General features: G+C 40.4%; 1 protein-coding gene across 3 annotated transcripts in view; it reads right to left on the reverse strand.

Annotated features, from left to right (window-relative positions):
• RASSF8 (Ras association domain family member 8) overlaps positions 1 to 20032 on the reverse strand; it is a 103793-nt gene that overhangs the window by 70078 nt on the left and 13683 nt on the right. Inside the window, exons 1-2 of one of the 3 annotated variants that reach the window (XM_019625401.1) lie at positions 14566 to 14772; positions 852 to 949 (exon numbers count right to left, since the gene is read on the reverse strand). The exons of 1 other annotated variant lie outside the window; for it this stretch is intronic. The gene's annotated coding sequence lies outside the window, so the exon portion shown is untranslated. Of the gene's footprint in view, positions 1 to 851; positions 950 to 14565; positions 14773 to 20032 lie in introns of those variants that run through there. One more of the 3 variants, XM_019625400.1, reaches the window with a different exon arrangement.

A 20032-nucleotide genomic window follows, 5' to 3' on the forward strand; every position in this document is an offset into this window, starting at 1 on the left:
TTGAAATCCATCATCTAGCCAAAAATGCAAGCCTATAACTTTTGCAAGTGAGGCACTAAAAAATTTATGAGACAGCACACTGGTTGGTGCCCTTAAAGAGTTTATTCACCTGTAAAACGTGAACAGTTTATTCAAAAGTGATTTACTTACTACAAACAAGGTCAAATTATTTTCCCTCCTGGGACCAATAAGTCATTTTAATGTTCAAGACACAAGAGATGATACACGTCAAGCATACAAAAAGCAAGTGGTAAATAATTCAGTTGTATATTCTCACCTCTAGGGATTTTGTGCACCCCCCCCCTTTTACTTAATGGAGTCAATTACTGACACTACTAAAGAGATGAAAGCTCAAACTATAAGACATGTTTCAGACTTATCAAGATCTTCTAGCCTCTCACTGTTAGAAATACACAGGTCTCTGCTTTAAACGAGGCTGACCATTTAAAGCATTAGTAGGACAGTGCTCAGGAAACACAAGAGGTGATACACCAATTTGCAAAATTTTGCTTCAGACTTCAAATTTGAAACCCTAAACATGTTTCATGAAGCTAGTAGTGTCAACCCAAATTTGAACCTAGGATTTACATTACAGTGGCAAAAGGTGCCACCACAAACCACACTTAGACTTATCTAAATAAAGGGCTTACTTAACAAACGATGACTCTTAAGAGTTCACCAGTGAACACAATCTGGTCTCCCAAACGTTGAAAATCAATCAATCTATCTATCTATCTATCTATCTATCTATCTATCTATCTATCTATCTATCTATCTATCTATCTATTTAAAGTCACTGCAAGCAATATTCTTCTAGACTGTACTTAACAAGTACAAATTCACAGACTCACCTTGCTGTGCTGGCGTCCCCAGGTGGGAGGAGTGTGAGGTAGTCTTGAGGAAGGGTAGAGCACCAGGCAGGTATTCTAGGAGGAGATACACAGGCAACCTGAAAAGGTACACAGTGTTCTTTACAGGCCTGGCTAATTTTTATCTTAAAAACGCTAAGTTACCCCATTTTAACTTATAATCATTAAAAAGCAAAATACACAAGCTTTCAGCTTCAAACAGTTTTCCCAAGAATTTTTTATCCCCTTTCCAACCCTCCCCTTTAGTTGAATTGCAGTACTTGTGGGGTGGGTTTGTTTGGTTTGGTTTCAATTCATATTTTTGTGCCTTTGAAAAAGGAATTTCAGTTGTTTCTTTAAAAAGGTCATTTGATGGGCCTGTGGTGTTCTAGGAAAGGCTTTGTGCCTTCTTTTCCTCCTGACCAAAGCTCCCTGCAACACCACAATCATTTCTTGAAAGCAGTTTAGCAGTTAGACATTTGGAAAATTGCCTAAAGCCAGGGCCTAAAAATGAAGTTGGAGGAGAGAGCTCAGGTTTTCAGTCCTAAAAAATAAAAACAAAAACATGCCACGCTTTTCCTTGGTGAGTACAAACTACAACCATTGGCTAACCTAAGAAAGAGGGTAACTTGGCACCAGTTCTTTGGACCCATTCTATTGCCTAATGCTGTGAGAATGTGAAACTCTGCCATGACAGGAGTTACAAAGAAAGTCTAAGAAAGAAATCTTGGCTACAAGATGAGAATTGACGCAATTCTTATGTCTGCTGCATTCAGACTATGCCCTTAACAGATGTTTCTGCATTTATTTATAGGAAGGTTTGCTTTAGTAACAAGACCATCTTCTGTCAACCATTTTTTTAACATACTAAGAAACTGAAATATTTTTATTATGTAGAGAAAATGCCACCAACAAAGTTACAATCAAATTCTTAGTTATGAAATACGAAATATCAAATTAGAAATTATGTAAGGAGAAAGAGATGGTGGACCCCAAATCTGATGCAAGCTATCAGAAAATACATAAATTTCAAACACAACTGAGGAAGGGGAAGTTAGTCTCCCCTTCCATAGCTGGGTTCTCCCTGCTCAGCAACTATACCTCTGAATGGAGACATTGTCTCCCAATCTGGTTATTAGACTAACACTTCATGTAACTTAATAGTTGTTATAAAAATGCCTTTCGTTTCCAGATTATTTTTTACATAGTGTTATAGCTACAGTGCAAAGGTTCATTAGTGCATGCTTCCAAGTTTTAAAAGAAAAAGAGGGTAGCAGTCACATAAATTTTTTTTTTTTAATGAAATCGAATAGGCTTTAGGCCAACTAGATATCACAGAATTGCTGTTTCGTCCTCTTATATCTGATGGGTTAGGGCCTTCTGGCTTCAACCATTTATCTCCTAAAGATAGAGGAAAGACACACATTTGAGGCTGATGTGCTTTAGTAAAACGGCCTGACCATGAAGCACGATATCATCCAAAAAGCAATGAAGGGGCAACCCTGCTGGGAGAAAGGACTAAGTGGGAGGTGAATTCAGAAAGGCAAGAGAAGAGGCTACACAGACTGATCACCCTAATTCCTACCCTTTGGCCGAGAAGCTACCTGGGGTCCAGCCTGGTTGGCAAAGGGATTCTTATTTAAATCAAAATCTCTTCCTACCCATGTTTTCTCCTTTAAAGACTCATCTCTTTTTAGTTTTGTTTTCAAGAAAATCTTTTGGAAGTAGGAAGTGGGCAGTTGAGAAAGTGTTTCTAAAATTGACATAATCATTATCTTCTTTGTTCATTCAATAAAGTTATTATTACCAGAGCCAGATGCTTAAAGGCCAAGATTATGATGCTTATTCCCTCATATATAATTCAAAATTATACTAACTTACATATGAGTATATGCTGGCATGAAAATCTCTCTTTAGTTTTTATAATTGTAAAATTCTGGATGAGGCAGGGCTCTTTGGGATGGAATGGAAAGTGCCCTAGTCCCACTGGTGTTCTGGGAATGTGCTTGAGATGCCTGTGGGAAATGGCAAACATGACAAGAAGTGAGTGACTCAGGCTCTTGTACACCTACCCTCACCTCTCTAGTCCTTGTGAGGCCTCAACTGTCTCCCGTGCCTGGCCCCACCAACTTTCCGTGTTAACCAAACTCCAACTCTCCCTCCACGAGATGACCCACATGTCTCACGTCTCCCAGGAACCTTCCCTCATCCAAACCGATCGCTCCAGGCATTGCCAAGGGGCTGCCTAACAATTCGCACTGCCCTGCTTCCTAAATCCTCACAACCCTATGAGGTAGGTAAGCTGTGATAAGGGAATAATCAGAAAAGAAAATAAAAAAATAGAAAGGTTAAATAACTGGTCCAAGGTCACAGAGCTATTAAATAGGAGCCAGGAATTGAACTCGGGCCAATGGACGTCAGAGCCCACGACCTTAAACAACAAACCTCACCGTTTCCAATATGTGAATATTTAGCATAACTCATATTGAAATGTTTGACTTTGAGGGCAGAGACATTTTGCACTGACACCTGTATTTACAGTGCCCAGCATATAGGAGGTGCTCAATAAATGCCCATTGAGGGCATGATGAATTCAGGGAGTTTTACAGAATGGCAGTGGTTGTTCAGTGGTGCTAAGCTTATCATCAGTGAAATCTGTGCTAGCTAAATGATTCCTTTTACCTAGATATAATTCTCCTATGACCATATGTCTGAAAAACATATCTATTACATAAATAAATGAAATGGACCAATAATTAATATATACCAATATGTGAAATTTGAGGTAAAAGGGACAAAAATTAGAAATCTCTATACTTAAATATAATAATTACATTATTTTTGATAAAATTAAAAGTAAGTTTATTTGAACATTTACTGGACACTTCTAAACATGTGCTGAAGATTAGGCATTCTCCTATTTTGGTAGCCAGCCTCCAAGACCGCCTCCCAAGAATTTTGCCTCCTGGTCTTCATAGCCTTGTGTATTCTCCTCCCACAATGAGTAGGGCTAACTTGCATAGCCCGTAGGATACCATGGAAATGACATATGGACTTTCAGGCTAGGTCATAAAAGACAACGCAGCTTCCATCCTGCTCTCTCTGATCATTTACTCATGTTGCAGAGACGCTCAAGCAACCCTATGAAGAGGTTCACGGGGTGAGGACCTGAGGCCTCCTGCCAACAGCCAGTTCAGATCTGCCAGGCCTCTGAGGGAACCACCTCGGAAGCTGATATTCGGTGGCAGTCAAGCCTTCATACAGATTACTTACAACATGGAATAACACCTGGATGATAACCTTGTTAAAGATCCCGAGCCACAGCCACCCACCTAGGACATTCCTGGACTCCAGATCCAAAGAAACTAGGTGAGATAAAAAACGTTTATTGTTTTAAGTCCCTAGGTTCCAGGCAATTTATTATGCAGCAACAGATAACTAATGTATCTATTATCACCTACACAGTCTTTATTCAGTTTATAAGAATGCAAATAGAAGTTACTAATGTAAATGAACACAATAACAGGTTATTACAATTCCTATACATACTGAACACAAGCAAAACAGAATGAAAAGAATTCATGAGCAAAATAAACTCTAGTTTCCAAGAGTCGGTGTCTTTTTTCTCTTTTTTTCACAAATGAAGAATGCAGGCCCTTCATTTGCTCATAGATGTCTCTTCCTACTATTGATTTGGTATACTCCCTTCCTCCAAACGAGGCCTACCAGGATGGATAACCAATGGACAACAGTGGCCTTTTTATTACTGTAGAAATCAGAAAAGAGCTTATTGTTCTGGTTGTCCAAGTCTCATGGGTCATATAAGAAAAAGTCTAAAGGTTTTGGAGAAAGCCAGCTACTTTCTATGACTCTGAGATGTTTGAAAGTTAAAGAAGCATGTTTCTTTTAACTGAAAAGAGAAAAATCCATATTTTCAACTTTAAATAAAATGTCACAGCAAATTTTCATAAGTGATCTCTTTGTATCCACAAAATAAATTAAAACTGCAAATATTATGCAAATTTGAAATTCTCCTAAATTTTTAGTATTTTTAATAAGGAAAAGGGGAGGAACACTCAAGTTTTTTTTTCCTTGATGTTGAAGACATAAAAACTCACAGACATCCTACATCTCTGAATATTAACACAGTTCTGCTAAAAGCAATATGCAGTGCTAGAAAGAAAGGCATCTTAGGTTTTACATATTCTATATGAAATGTTAAAACAATAAAATGATTATAGAAAGAACAGGTAGACTTTCTGTGGAAATAAATCCATTATGATGCTATCAGCTATATTTGTTTGCAAAGCAGAGGGCAATGGTAATAAAAATAATTATTCATATAATCAAGATTTACCAAGCCCTTATTATATGTATAATATAGTAAGGATTATAAAGGTGGATACGATGGATTTCTTTCCACTAACTATGCAATATTTATAAGACATACCTAGTATCTAGTAATAATACCAAATAAATGTTTGGGAAGCACCAAAGAGACTTGAAAAGAGCTACAGCAGAGTTCACATTCTGGTGGGTGAGTGTTCAGGAATCTTCGTGGAATAAGTCCTTATACTTGTATGTAGTTGCAAATTTTTTGAGGCTTTTCATATTAATATGTTACAAGTCCCATAATACAGATGGCAAAGTTGAGGTTCTGAAAGATTAGGTGACTTGATTTCAACCCAGCTCCTGCCTTTTAAAAAAGTAACAGTAAACAGTAAATACGTGCCAGGCAACACTCTGCACAATTCAGACACATTCACAACCCTGTGAGGGTAAATCCTATAATCCCCATTTTGCAGATGAGAAAACTAAGCTTTCAGAAAGATTTGGTATGTTTCTAGTTTCACACAGCTAGTGAATGGTGGAGCCCTGCTTTGAACTCAGGTGTTTGCTTTTGTTCTAACAGACTCCCATCCCAGGTTAGTTCACACAGCCCAGGCTGCTCCTAATGTGTTCACACTCTTTCCTGAGCCTTTCCCTTCTGGGAAAAAGACTTGAAGAATAGAAATGGAAGTAGGTTCCTTCTGCAAAGGAAACACCATAAAGCAGTCTACTGTCGCTCAGAAAGTACAAGGCTTTGTTGGAGGCACAGTGAGTTTGCAGAAGAATTTAGGCAGGATAGGTACACTTCTGAAAGAGCTGCTTTCTAAGACCAGGAAAAATTCAAGTAAGTTAGCTGGTTTTTAATTTCAATGAAGTAAACTACAAATGTAATAAAACCGATGAGGTTGTGAATAGTCCTTCGGCAAATACAATTTCTCTAAACATACTAAGGGGATTCTTTAGAGGTACCCACAATGTTTCGTGTTTTTGTTAGACCCATTCCCCTACTGCACCATGGAACCCTGTCTCATTTCTTTTTTATAGTCCCAGCACCTGGCACCAAACCTGGCACACTCAGTAAATGAAGATGAAAGGAAGGCCAGGAGGGGGGTCTAGATAAAGCAGGAATTTGACATGCTATTTCCTGAAGTGGCAGTGCAGGCAGCTAGCTGATACAAATTTCTCTTTTCCTTTTCCCTACAAGGAAGGATTCATTGGGGGTGGGGGGAGGGTAGGAGAAGGATGAGTCTTTAAAGAAAAAAATAATTAACAAACAAACTTGTGACTTTCAGAGAACTAATTTTAAAAAGACCCTACCATAAAGAAGGGTAAGTCCAAATGTAAGAAAGGGGTTAATTTTTTAAATACACTAATTTCAAGTGACAATGATTTTCATTCTCGGTTTAAAACAAGAGTTGATTGAATACTTAGCATACATTTAAAAAAGGCAAAAAATGTAGACAGCAAAAAAATATTTTACTACTGAAGTTGGAAATTATGATAGCATGTTGGCACATTCAAGTATACTTTAAACAACTGTCTAATTTTCTAAATCGAGCTTTCATAATACTCGTATATGTTAATCTTCAATACATGTCCTCATTTCAGTTCAAAGAAAAGCATAAGCAATAAAGCTACCTTAAGTTAAAGAAAAGAGTGTCGTTATGTTGAAACACTATTTAAGCCAGGCACTTGTGCAGACTGTACTTTACATATTTCTGAAACAGTATCATTTCCTGCCTTAGTGCCTTAAGGAAGTAAAGTCCTTAGATCGTTTCTGGAATTATATACAGCCTCCCTAAGTTTTTGGTTTAGTTTGGTGTACTCTTTCTCCTTGCTGAGAGCATATGATATTAACGGTAATGCTGCGCTAATAATGTTCAATTTAGCTCCAAACTAATAAAAAAAAAAAGCTAAGAGGCAAAACCACATAGTTCCCATGATGTTTCTCAGATTTCAGTCAGTTCATACCACGTTCCAGTTCATACCAGTTCACGGACTAGCAATGGCTCTAAAAGTCAAGTGTCCACTCCTGACCTCCTAGGTGCAGGAAAAAGGGCAGAAACACACAAGGGGCAGTGTATAAGGGGTGGGGGAAGAAAAAGGGTGATAAAGAAGGGAAAATGATTAAAGCAAACCAAAGTGGCAGAAGGGGAGGGCAGAAAGTAACAAGGGCTGTGTAACAAGAAAGTGCAAGGGTTGTGAAAAGCCCATGACCATCAGAAGCGTGGGAAACACACCGAAGAAACCAATGGCTGTCTAATCCCTGCACAATTTAGATAGAAACCGGGTTAGGAGGACAGGCCAGCAGAGGTGCTCAAAGCTGCCCTGGCATGACTCGGGCACTGGCAGCAGCCTGCACATCACAGGCCCCAAAGGGCACATGGAACCCACAGGCCTTGATGGTCCAGCCGACTCAAGAAATGTGAGGTCATTCACACTTGTATGAAATCAAGGCTCCAGAAAGAAAACTGGCCTTGTCCCCTACACATTCTGGAAGTAGCACAAACAGCAAACACCCTCATCCTGGCTGTGCTGTAATGTGCATTTGGAAGTCATAACCTCCTTGCGCCTCAGTTTCTCATCTGCAGAGCAAGCTTTTGGGGATAAGTGCATCTGATGGGTCTTCTAATAACTGGCTTTGGCAACATCCTTACAGCCCTAGGAGATGCAGGATTCTAGAGGATGACCTGATGAATAAAAATGATCAAGGCCAATCCCACCTCCTGGGTGGGGGTAAGCTCAACTCTGGATGCTGGGGAAATCAGACCGGTTACCTATTTCGCCCCTTCAAGACTGAGGGCGGGCTGTGCTACAGGGTCCCAGAGACCAGGAGAAGCGCTTGGTACAAGCCAGAGTTAGGAAAAAATCTTGTCTAAACACTTCAATTACTAGCACTTTCTATGTGCAAAGCCACTGGTCTAAAGATTTTATGCATATTAATCCACTTATTTCTCATAATGTTCCCATGAAATGGGGATTTTCCTCCTTTTCTGATGAGGCAGAGACACAGGGTGGTTAACCTAGGAGCCAGGTCGCCCAGCTAGTAAATGGCAGAGTCTATACATGAACCCAGCCCTGTCTACTGCAGTGTGTGTTCCTACCCACCCACCCTGCCAAACTGCCTCTAGCCAGGATCGCAGTGTGCTCTCCTGGCAGGAAGGCCTTCTCATCCTGAAGTACTAAATTCAGCTGCCCTTCCCCAAATTCCACATCTGTAAGACGGGGCTAAGACCACTTCCTTCCCAATGGAAAAAAATATTTTTATGAAAAGATGCTCTACATCATATGTCATCAGGGAAATGCAAATTAAAACAAGGAGATACTACACACCCATTAGAAGGGCCAAAATCCAAGACACTGACAACACTGAATGCAGATGAGACTGGAGCAACAGGAACGCTCCTTCACTGCTGGTGGGCATCAAAATGAAAGACAGTTTGGCAGTTTCTTACAACACTACATACTCTTTCCACAGGATCCAGCAATCGCGCTCTTTGGTATTTACCCCAAGTCTAGTACAGATCCATGAAATGGGGATTGCTATGCCTCCCTCACATACCACAGATTAAATGGGATACAGACATAAGTAGGTTAAAGTTGACAAGGAGAATGGCTTTGAACACTGTGATACAGAAATAATCAATCATGTTTTAAATGGTGCTGACAAGTAAAACCCAGACAGCAACAGCAAGGATCCTGCCGGAAAGCTGAGTCACTCTAAGGTGAAGGCTGGTTTTTAGTCTTTGCTTGTGATTAATTTTACAAGAAGCAGCAAGGTCATTCAGCATACCTGCCTCATTCCACCTCTATGAGAAAGGGACCAGCGTCTAAAAACATTCACATTATACAGGGTAACCATATACTTTATCATCCAGGATGAAAGGTGTTATTATTATGCCAGAACAGACGTGAACCAGGACTGATCCATTAAACCAGGACCGATGTCACCCTAAAAAGAAACCTCTTTGCTCTTTTAATACAGTAACTACCTCAGTATCTCCTTATACTGCCCATGAAAGTACCTATCCATTGCCTGTTTTCTACTGGACAAAATCTAAATTTACAGGACAATATGCTAATAATGTTCTTCAACGCTCCTCCCACTGCCCTAATATTATGTTTAATATACTGTTTGTTAAAGAAGGCAGTTGGATATCCTTCATTCTTAAAATGAAAGTTTTCATAGATTTTGAATCATATAAAAATTCATCAAAGTATCTCATTTCATGAATATTTTAAAAAAAATAGCCTGAATTTAAATTATTCTTGCAATGAGCCTATCAAAACAGTCTGACATCTACATCTCCTGCAAAAATTAAAATTAAAGCATTTATAACTACTGCCCTTGCCTTGGCTCAGTCAGCTTGGCGGCTGGCTGGGGCTCCTCAGGTAACCAAGAAATCCTCTCTCACAGCCTAAGAACTTCGTACTATCCCCACCCTGCTCCCACTGGCTAACAGGAAGATACTGGTAGAATTTAAAGCACAAATCCACCTACTAATAAGTGGGGTTTTTTTTGGCCAACATAGTGTTTTTGATGTTTTTAAAAAGATGGAAATCATCCCCAAATTCCAGATATTTGGCTTCTCTAAAAAAACCTGAATATTTGCCAAATGCTGGTCCACCCACATTTCCTAAGGGCAGTAATCAGCTGGAGCTGAGTGGGGACCGCCCCCTTTGGGTAATTAGAGTACTCTAATTTGCCACAGTCCTAACCACTCGTCCTTTACACACACCCAACCCACTTCACCCCTTAATGCCATCTGCCTGATTGCTGTAATGGGTTTGCAAACACTGCCATAAAGCATTTGTAAATGAACACACACTCGCTATACACACAGAAGGCAAATCAGATCCATGAGAAGGGTATTGTATACCCAGGCCTCAGGGGTTCTAGAAGGGGAACACCCCAGGCCTGGCTGTCTGTGGCTGATTGGTCTGTTTCAGCTCCCATTCTTTTGCTCACTTGCATTCTCCCTCCTCTCTGCTTTTTCTCACCTTGTTGGTCTCATACTCTCAGACCAGCTTTTCCCAGTGGGTGGTTGGTTAACATTCTGTAGTTTTAAAAAATTTCTTCAAACCTATTTTTTCATTCATAAAATGAGTAACTTGACCTTGCAGAGTTGTGACAAACGAAAACGTGGGTAGCACGGCCCTGCACATCTGACATCCACTTAGTTATTTAGGTCAACAAACCCCCAAATAAAACCAATAGTGAGCCAATGCAATAAAAACAAAACAAAAAAACCAACAACCAACTTTGTTTATGGAATTTATTTTGAGTTTTTAAAAAAGTTATAATTTGCTTGTTTTTAAAGAATAGGTAACATTATTACATAAACAATAAATAATAAATTCAGCTATATAACCACTTCAAGGAGAGAGGGCATCTGTAGCATAGAGAGGGAAAAAGCCATTCAAAGAAGCGACTTGCAAGACTTCCAGAACTCTTCTGTTGATTTCCCTGCTCTCATTTAGGCAACAATTTCATTTCTTACAAGGTGCCTTTAATGAAGGCACAGAAATTACCATGGAAGGATCTTTCCCACCCTACACAGGAGTCTGAACAGTGTACATAAGAACATCCAAACTGTAGAGAATGTCCTGTAGAGAATTTTTATAAGAGTTTACTTGAGCCCAAACTGACAACACTGAGAAGCAAGATCTTAAATGCTCTGCACAATGACAGTCTGCAGCTTCTTTGATGCATTTGGAATTAGGAGGGAAGTTAGGGAAGATACACGAAGGTGGGGGAAAGCCAGGTGGGGACTGGATTACAGGAGAGTTAAGATTATGTGCTCTCTGGAGGGTGGCTACGCCTTCAAGGGGTATTACTTCTGGCATTTCGAAGGTGTGTTAGCCTAGATGCACAAGAACAATGGGCAGGGCTGGTTTAAAACCTTTCACTAAAGAAGTTACAGGCCTGGGCCATGACTACCCAACATGACCTGCCAGTTAGGAATTTATGATTTATTACAGCACCCCTTTTTCAAACACAAGAGTCACTGTACTTATTTTTAAAAATAATTTTCAAAACCAAAAATACTGTCTGGTTTAGTGTGTGTGTGTGTGTTTCTTAAAATAAAATATATGAAGGAAGTCTTCGGTTTCCCTTCTCTAACAAGAATGCTGCATATAATTACATTATTAGTATTAGAGCATAATGACCCACCTAGCCAAAACAAATAACAACAAAATGTTCACATGTGCAGGTGAAATAGGAGGAGACTTAAAGACATGGTACATTTGCTTAAATTGGTTTTTAACCATGAGGGAAAGGTATTTAGAAAATGTGATGAAAGCAAAAAGGAGGCTTAGGGATGAAATCCAGCTTCAGTTTTAAGCCATCACTCTGAATTTTGCCACTGTGCACCTCAGTTTAAGGGTCACCTTCTCCAAGAGACCTTTCCTGATTCTTTTCTCACACCTCCAACAATTAAAAACTGGCTACTGCCTTCCTGTGTCCTGACTCTACCTGCTACAAACTTTCACCCCAGCAAGGAAAACACTGCACGCCTTGTTGATCCATCTCCTCTACTGTCTGTGTAACAATCCCTCACTGCTGGGAACTGTCTCCTCGTCCCCATCACCCAACACAGTACAAAGAACACAGAAGTGCCCAACCTCTCCCCTCTGCAGCGGAGCTTCAGCGTGGAGCAGTAGTTCAAATCAACAGTGAGGGGCCACCTGGGTTAGAATCCTAGCTCTGCCCCACTCTTCCTGCCAGTGTGAGTTTGGGCAAGTTATTCTGTGCCTTGGTTTATGCATAGGTAAAATGGGGGTTAAAAGAGTATATAGACTCTATAAGGCTATTATGATATTTAAATGAGGTAACACATGTAAAGTGTTTAGGACTTGCCACATGATAAGCATCCGGATATTATTATAAATAAAATAACCATTATTATTTAAAAATCAGCCTACATTTGCTCCCACTCAACTCAACGCTTACCTCGTTCTTCTTGAAAAGGTCATCAGTGATCTCATGGCCTTGATTTCCATCTTCAGCTTCAACCCTGCTGGCCATCTCTATGTTCTTGAGGCTTTTCCCCTTTGCCTTCAGTGAGGACACTATCATTTTTTCTCTCTGGCATCTCTTCCTGCCTGGTCCAGCTGCTAGAGCTCCCTGCTGTCTGGCTCTTTTCTTACTCGTCCTGCTTCCAGGACAAGCTTTTCTATTAATTGGTCTTCTCTTCAGCTACTACCACGTGTGTCAACTACCACCACATGTGAGAAAGCAGAGTGGGGAATTCAATATACTTTTATCTTTGGGGATAGCTACAGATGATAGCTACATATAGGTTAAATTTAAGTTAAAATTTAGAAGAAAAAAGATATATATGCATGCCACTGCCTCCCATTTATTCCACAGGTAATATATTCCAACCTATCCAAAAAATCATCTATATTAAGTTTAAGTACCAAACTGCATCTACATGCCTGAGTGTGTAAACATTTGCACATAGCATTCTCCAGGCTGCAGCTTGTTTGAAGTGTTTGTATGTATGTGTGGGTGGGTGTCAAAACCTTAGCTTTCCCTCAACAATAGACATCTTTAGCCCTTGTTTCTTCTTAGAAAACTACACCTGAGATTCACTTGGTCTTTGGGCTGCATTAAGTTGATAACGATGCAAATAGGCAGTAAGCACATACACTACACACAAGCTCTGTGCATGCTGCATTAATATGGACAAAAATGACAACACACAAACCCACTTTACACATTTTGTTAAGACTATTCTATACTAATGTGCCTGCTAACAAGCATACTTCTCTATTTTAGTAAACAGAATACACGAATAATAATGAAACCTCCCTAGATATCTCTACAGCCTGGGTGTTTCAGTATCTGTAGTTTACTTTTGGAGTAAACTATTTGGGCATATACAGCCTGTGATATTGTTCTGTGACATTGTTCAGGTTGGTAGTAGGACTGCACTGTCCAGGGTGGAGCTGGTGGGCTCCAATCAGGAAGCCCACACTTTCAGAAGTGGTTACAACAGACAAGTGCTTTGGGGACACTTTGCTCATTATCTACTGGGTGGATTTTCTTCGGTGCAATCAGTAGCTTGCTAATTATCATGATGAACATTAGAAATAGGATCACACTGGTGAAATTAAAGGATTCAAGTATGTGGGCATGCTAAAATGTTTCAGTGACACTTCCACCCTTGAATGAACAGACTATAAGACCTAGTGAGGTTTGAACCCCTCATGGCAACTAAAAGACCAAGAATCTTTCCTCTGCCATCCTGTTGCCTGCTTCAAGTAAATTACCCTTAAAATGTACACCAGAACACCTAAAAACACAAAGATCGAAGCTTTCATCAAGCTTATAAACCAAGTTGTATCAACCCTTTTGGGGTGATACAAGCACACGTCTCTATTTAGGGCTACTGGTTAGGGAATGTTTATCTAAAATTATCTGTATGTGCAAACACTGCCATAAAGCATTTGTAAATTTGCTTTCAGTGTAAACTGGTAGTGAGGTTGTAAGGCAGCAGGCAGCCCCACTTGCTTCAAGCTTCTTTGGTCCATACCATTATCTACCTACTCCCCCTAATGAGACACCTAGGAGCTGGGCAAGACCAAATCGACTGTGGAAGCATGGTCTGGGTACCTGTCATGTTAGACAATGCACAGTCTATGACTTCACTTTGCACGGAGAATGTGAATAATGTGTAGCCTACCATTCTCACAGGTTTGCTGTGACAACCAAATGATTGTAAAAATGTGAAAATGATCTGAAAACTATAAGGCACCATAATCATGTGCAATATTATTACAACCTTTTGACTATACTTTGAAACTGTAGACTGTGGCCGTGTCCTGCCTCTTCCTGTATATTAGTGGTATCTATGTGCTTGTATCTAAGGCCCTCGTTCTGCTGCTTCTAGACCTCGCCCACCCCTCAAAACACACACACACACATACAGGTTGTATACTTATTACTTATAACATAATTAATATCAGAATTAATGCAATTGTATGCAGTACAGATATAATATATCAAGTAAGAATTAATAAAGATAGGGATGAGGGAGCATGGCGGTTTTGTGACCACACTGCAGGTGCTCTTATTAGACAGGTGAGGCTTGCCAGTCTGACTTCCAGATGGATAAGGGTATTATATTTAGGTCCCAGTCATTCAGGAGCTTAAAAATAACTTGATTTGACCTTAGACTTGAACAAAGCATTCCAGATTGGCTCTATCAGAAGATCAGAAGCCTCCACATATTCAACTAGAATCTATAATACATTTCTTTTTAAAAACCAGAAAGTTAGAAGAGTTCCATCTTCAATTTAGCAAGAGGACAGAAACTCACTGTCTTTAATAAAAAGCCATCAAATTACATTCACTCAGTGCCAATAAACAAATACTTACTTTTGTTTATGTTCTCTTCTGTGCCTTTGCTATCAGACTCAAGGAAACACCTCCATCAGAGACAGAAAGGCCAGAGGAGTTGAGGCCTGATTCTAATGTCAACAGGGAGCCGCTGAGGATTGTGAACCAGAGAGTGTCACAAGTACTAGTCCCACATCCTGCCCCTAACTATGTGACCTTCCACTTCTGTTCTTCAGTGACTGCTCTCTGAAAGAGAATACGGTACAATCACCTCCAAGTCTCTCCCAGGGTCAATACCACCACGTCTCCATAGGAATTCTATAGGTATCCGTGGTCCTTACTTATAAAAACTAGTATTTTTGCCCATATTATAGCTGCCTCACAACTTAGTTCTTCTTAATCATGACTTTTAAAAGGCGAACTCTGTTGTTCTTGGAGAAATTAAAGAATGTACAGTTGACCCTGGAACAATGTGGGTTTGAACTGTTGAGGGGCCATTTATACACATTTATTTTCAATTGACCTACACAGTTCAAACCCACATTGTTCCAAGGTCACCTGTACTGGTAAAGCAAGGTTCTCAATGTTTTTTGCCTTAGAAATATTTTAAGTTGTGCACTTAAGTTGGCAAGTCACATTGCTTAAAAATGATTCATAAAATTATTAACATAACTACACACTTAACTTTGTTAGCTTGCTGAATATCTGAAAGATGGAAAACAATTTTCTTGCTAAATGCTATATGAAATCAAGAAGAGAAGCTCTAATGATTTACCGTATTTGCCGGCGTATAAGACGATTTTTTGGCCCTGAAAAATATGCCTCCAAGTGGGGGGTCGTCTTATACGCCAGGTACACTTCAGACAGACTGCCCATAGTGCTTGCCCCGTGCCATAGTGGCCTCCCGATGCCCGCCCACTTCATTCCACATACCGTTCAGGCATCAGCAGCGCTGCTGGGTGTATGCTCGGCTGTTATGCGATTTTGCTGTTATGCAATTTTACCACACTCGCAAAATCGCACACAGCTGACCATACACCCAGTATGATAGCGCAAAATCGCGAATCGCGATACCATACTGGGTGTATGGTCGGCTGTGTGCGATTTTGCGAGTGTGGTAATTCGGGTTACCGTATATTTCTTTACATATTATGCATTGAAGATTCGTGATTTTGCGCTATCATGGTGCCTGTTAGAATGTTGAAGAGCTCGCATTTGCGCACTAGTGAGGTCCCAGGGAGATGCTGATGCAAGGGTGGACCAGACTGCTATGGTGACAGGGCGGGCAAACAGGGAGCAGGGACCAATCAAATCAGGCTTTGTATACAGCCAACAGCCAACCACAATACTGCACCATTGTACAGTACAGCATAGAAAATGTCGACCAGTCAAACCCCTATCATCCCTATCATGGCACCAGCCAAAAGAAAGAAGTATGATGTAAATTTTAAACTGAAAGTTATAAACTTTGCTAAGGAAAATAATAATTGTGCTGCTGCAAGACAATATGGAGTAACAGAAAAGATGGTTCGGGACTGGAAATCAAATGAGAAAGCATTAAAGAGTATGCCAAGGGGTAAGTGTGCATTAAGAAGAGGCACCCCTCACTGGCCAGAACTCGAAAAACATGTAGCAGACATGGTGGCTCAACATCGCCAAAACGGTTATGTGGTGACACGAAATACAATACGCTTGTTTGCACTTCAGTGGGCCAAATCAAATCTGATATTGTTTTACCTTTTATTTGGTGTGTGGAAGGTGTGCAGAAGAGGGGGTAGTCTTATACGGCGAGTATATAACAAACTCTGTATTTTGAGTGGAAATGTTAGGGGGTCGTCTTATACGCCCAGTCGTCTTATACGCCGGCAAATACGGTAGGTGGATTATTTCCAGAAAAAAAAAATCAAAATGATCAGTTGAATGAAAGAGGCTTATGAAAAGTTAGGCTGTTCCTTAAATAGAGGAAAAATAAATAAAATGGTTATGGACAAACTCCCATATAAGACAGTTAGTTTCTCTGTGTAATGATTACAGATGTAACCCACAATCTCAGCCATTTCAAAATACGTACTTAAGTCACACCCAACAGGGATGAATCCCTGCAAACATCTGCCTGATGCCATAACAGCACGGCTGGCATGCATTCATTGGTAGTCAGAATCACACAAGTGGAAGTCCATGGCATAGAAAGGAAATCTGGACCAAACAGGGTCCTCAAGTCGCCGTGTCTAATCTCACCTCGAACACTCACTGCTGAAAGACCATACGCTATTCATTTAGGCTTTTACCGCTGATTTCTCTAACTATAAACTGTCTGTTCTCATTATTTCCAATAATTGTTAAGAATCAAATTATAAAGGCCGGCCAAGTGGCTCAGTTGGTTAAGAGCTCGCTCAAGAGTGTGAGCTCTCAGCAACAGCAGTTCAATGCCCGGCCCAAGCTGAGCTGCTGCTGAGCTGCCAACAGGTAGCAGGATCGCTCAGCTAAAAAAACAAACAAAAACTATATAATGACGAAAAGTGGTTATAAAACTGAAAAGTGTGCTATGAAAATCTAAGGTAAGGAGAACTAACACTGAAGGATTAAGCTGTTGACTAGGGAAACACAGTAAGATTCTAGACGCAAATCACAACTTTCTTGGTAATCTGTGCAAAACCAGGAGTCCCTGTCACACGGTGCCAGGATTAGGTGCATTTCACTGGGCTTGTTCTGAACACAGCAGGTGGAAGGGAGACTGGAGACAGTGGGGACTGGGGGGATCAGAAGACAAGAAGGCTTGTTCATACAAGCTTACTGCCTTGGAATGAAGTCCAAACTCCTCAGTGCAGCATGTAAGACCCCTGCCACTTGTCCCTAGCCACATTTTCAGCCCCATTGCTCTCTACTCGCAGCAATATACACCAGGTTGAGTGACTCTAGACACTGTGCTACTTCCTAATGGTACTTTGCACACCCATGTTAATGTGCTAGCCTCCACCATGGTCCTCCCCCCGTGGTGGCCTCTTTCTAATTCCCCAGTCACTTCGCCCCACCTTTTACTACTGTCCACCAGTCATATTTCTTTTGGTCCTTTGGTACTTGATCAGGGTACACTGTCTTCTAAACAGATTTCTCTACCTCCCACAGTTGTAAGTAACATGTCCATCCTCTTTCTTTTAGCTGTTATCTTTACTTCCATAACAGAGATTTTGAAAGTCCAAGTTTTGCTTTGTTAACTAGATTGTAAGCTTCCTAAAAGGCAGTGGGCATTTCTTATCTTTGTAATACCATCCATAGCGAGTATAATTTCAACACAACATGCGCTTCATAAATGTTTGTGGAGTGAATAATAAGAAGTTGATTTCAATACATTGTACTGGAAGACACTGAGCAGTACTCTAAGCCCCAATTAATTATAAAGCAATCTCAACATTTCCTAATATAAAATCTGAATAAGTAGAAATCTTAATTCAGGACAGAGACAGACAAACTGTTTCTCATAAGCAATCCTGCTATCAGCAAAAAGCTAAACTTTAGGATGACGTGATATCCTTTCGCCCAAGGGCAGAGAATTATTCCTAACCTGGGTTCCTGCCACACCCCAACCCCACCACGTAGATCTAACTTTAGTGATATCGAGTCTATTTGTAGTTCTCCAACAGGCCCTGTGCTGCCTTACACACATAGTGTGCCTTTGTGCCCTTGTTCTACCTGTATGGATGTCTTCCCAGAAAATGCCTTTTCATTCTCAAGTCTTAGCTCAAGAGTGCATTTTCCTCTTAAACCTTCCCCGATTTCCTCAGGCAGACTTAGGAACATCTTTTCAGAAGCACTCAATTCCAACCCCACCCGAGGAACTCACATCTCCATTTTATCCACTGTCACATTCCAAAAATTATTTCTTTAAATGCCTGGCTCAGATAAAAAGTATGTGGAAGATAAGACTGTTTTTTTTTTAATTTTTCCTATCTAGCCCACAAGCAATCAATAGATACTGTCTGAATAGATAGATGATGAGTAAAGCAGCCAACCAGTCTACTAACATCCTTCATTTACAAATAGCTAACCACTCTGTACTGAGTTCAGGACGGACTGCGTGCTCACCCGTCATTTATTTGGAAGAGGCAGGTGAGCTTGGAGTGCATCCCCAGCAGCTTTCACCGCACCTGACTATTATTCCCATAGAAATGATACCAGTCATGAATGGGGTTCTCCAGGCTGGCCCATCAAGCCCTATTCTGTTGAAAGGATCTAAAATACTTTAAACTGTTAGTGATTTTAGCACTCTCAGAGCTAGAAAATATAATATTAGTAAAAATTCTGGGCCTGTTTTGTAGACTTTTGGGGGCTGCATGGAAATGTTAGTGCTCTTTTTTGGTATAAATATCCTTGGAAAAAAATAGCCTAAGCTCCATGTCATCACAGATTTCTGTAACATTCACATTTGAAATCGGAGGCTTCCTTCAAACAGTGTTGTCTTTGTAGATTAGCCACGACATTTCTCATGTGTCAGCTGGGCTTTCCTCCTCCTTCCCTTTTCTTTCTGTTTCTACCTCTTCCACTGGTATGATCAGGAAGAATCGGTTTCATATTAGTCCAAATAAAACATAATACACAGATCTCCTAGATCATGTTTATGCTCCAACCTTAACTGGGGCCTCAACACTGCTGAGCTCCCCCTCCAGTCTCCGTGGACCCTCTTTCTCACTGAGCACTTAGGGCTGCCTGACCCCAAAGTTGCCCTGCTTTGCTCAGACCTCGACCTCAAAGCCATGTGCTTTCACTTACAAATAACCAAATCACCTCATATCACCCCAAATAACCAAATCATTACAAATAACCAAATTACAAATAAACAAACCACCCCCTTCATAAAGAAAAGTAATGGCACCTGGACACAAGATCCCTCCTCCCTAAGCATCTATCCTGTCTAACTCTGCTTTTTAAATGGAAGATTTCACTATCTGGCAGACCTTCTCACAGACTCACTATCTCAAGTTAATCCTTATGACCAGTTTCTAAGGAAGATACCATCATACCCAGTTGACCAATGAATGAGCCAACGGAGGATCAAAGGGATTCAAAGATGTGTCCACAGTCCCATGACTACTAAGTGACAACACAGATAGAATCTGGCTCTCCTGACGCTGAGTTCACATTGCACCACATCTGTTTCAGGGCAGTCCCAACCTACTCTCCTTCACATGTCCCATGGTCCAGCCGAGCTGGCCAACTGAATTTGCACAACCACTTTACAAATGAACTTGCCTTTGCCTCTTTAAAAAGACAGAAAGTATCTTTTTCTTATTATAAAATACATGCTCATTATAGGAAACTTTTGAAAGCACAAAAAGATGAAAGTAAGATTAAAAGTCATCCATAATAAGAAGAATGAACAATGTACAACTATAGACAATTTGGATGAATCAGACAAAGCTGAGTGTGAAAAATCAGACACAAAAGAGTAGATGCTGGGCCTGCCGAGTGGCGTGTTGGTTAAGAGCTGGCTTGGGATGCCAGAGGGCCC

Source organism: Hipposideros armiger, unplaced genomic scaffold (assembly GCF_001890085.2).
Source record: "Hipposideros armiger isolate ML-2016 unplaced genomic scaffold, ASM189008v1 scaffold_624, whole genome shotgun sequence".
NCBI classification, from domain to species: domain Eukaryota; kingdom Metazoa; phylum Chordata; class Mammalia; order Chiroptera; family Hipposideridae; genus Hipposideros; species Hipposideros armiger.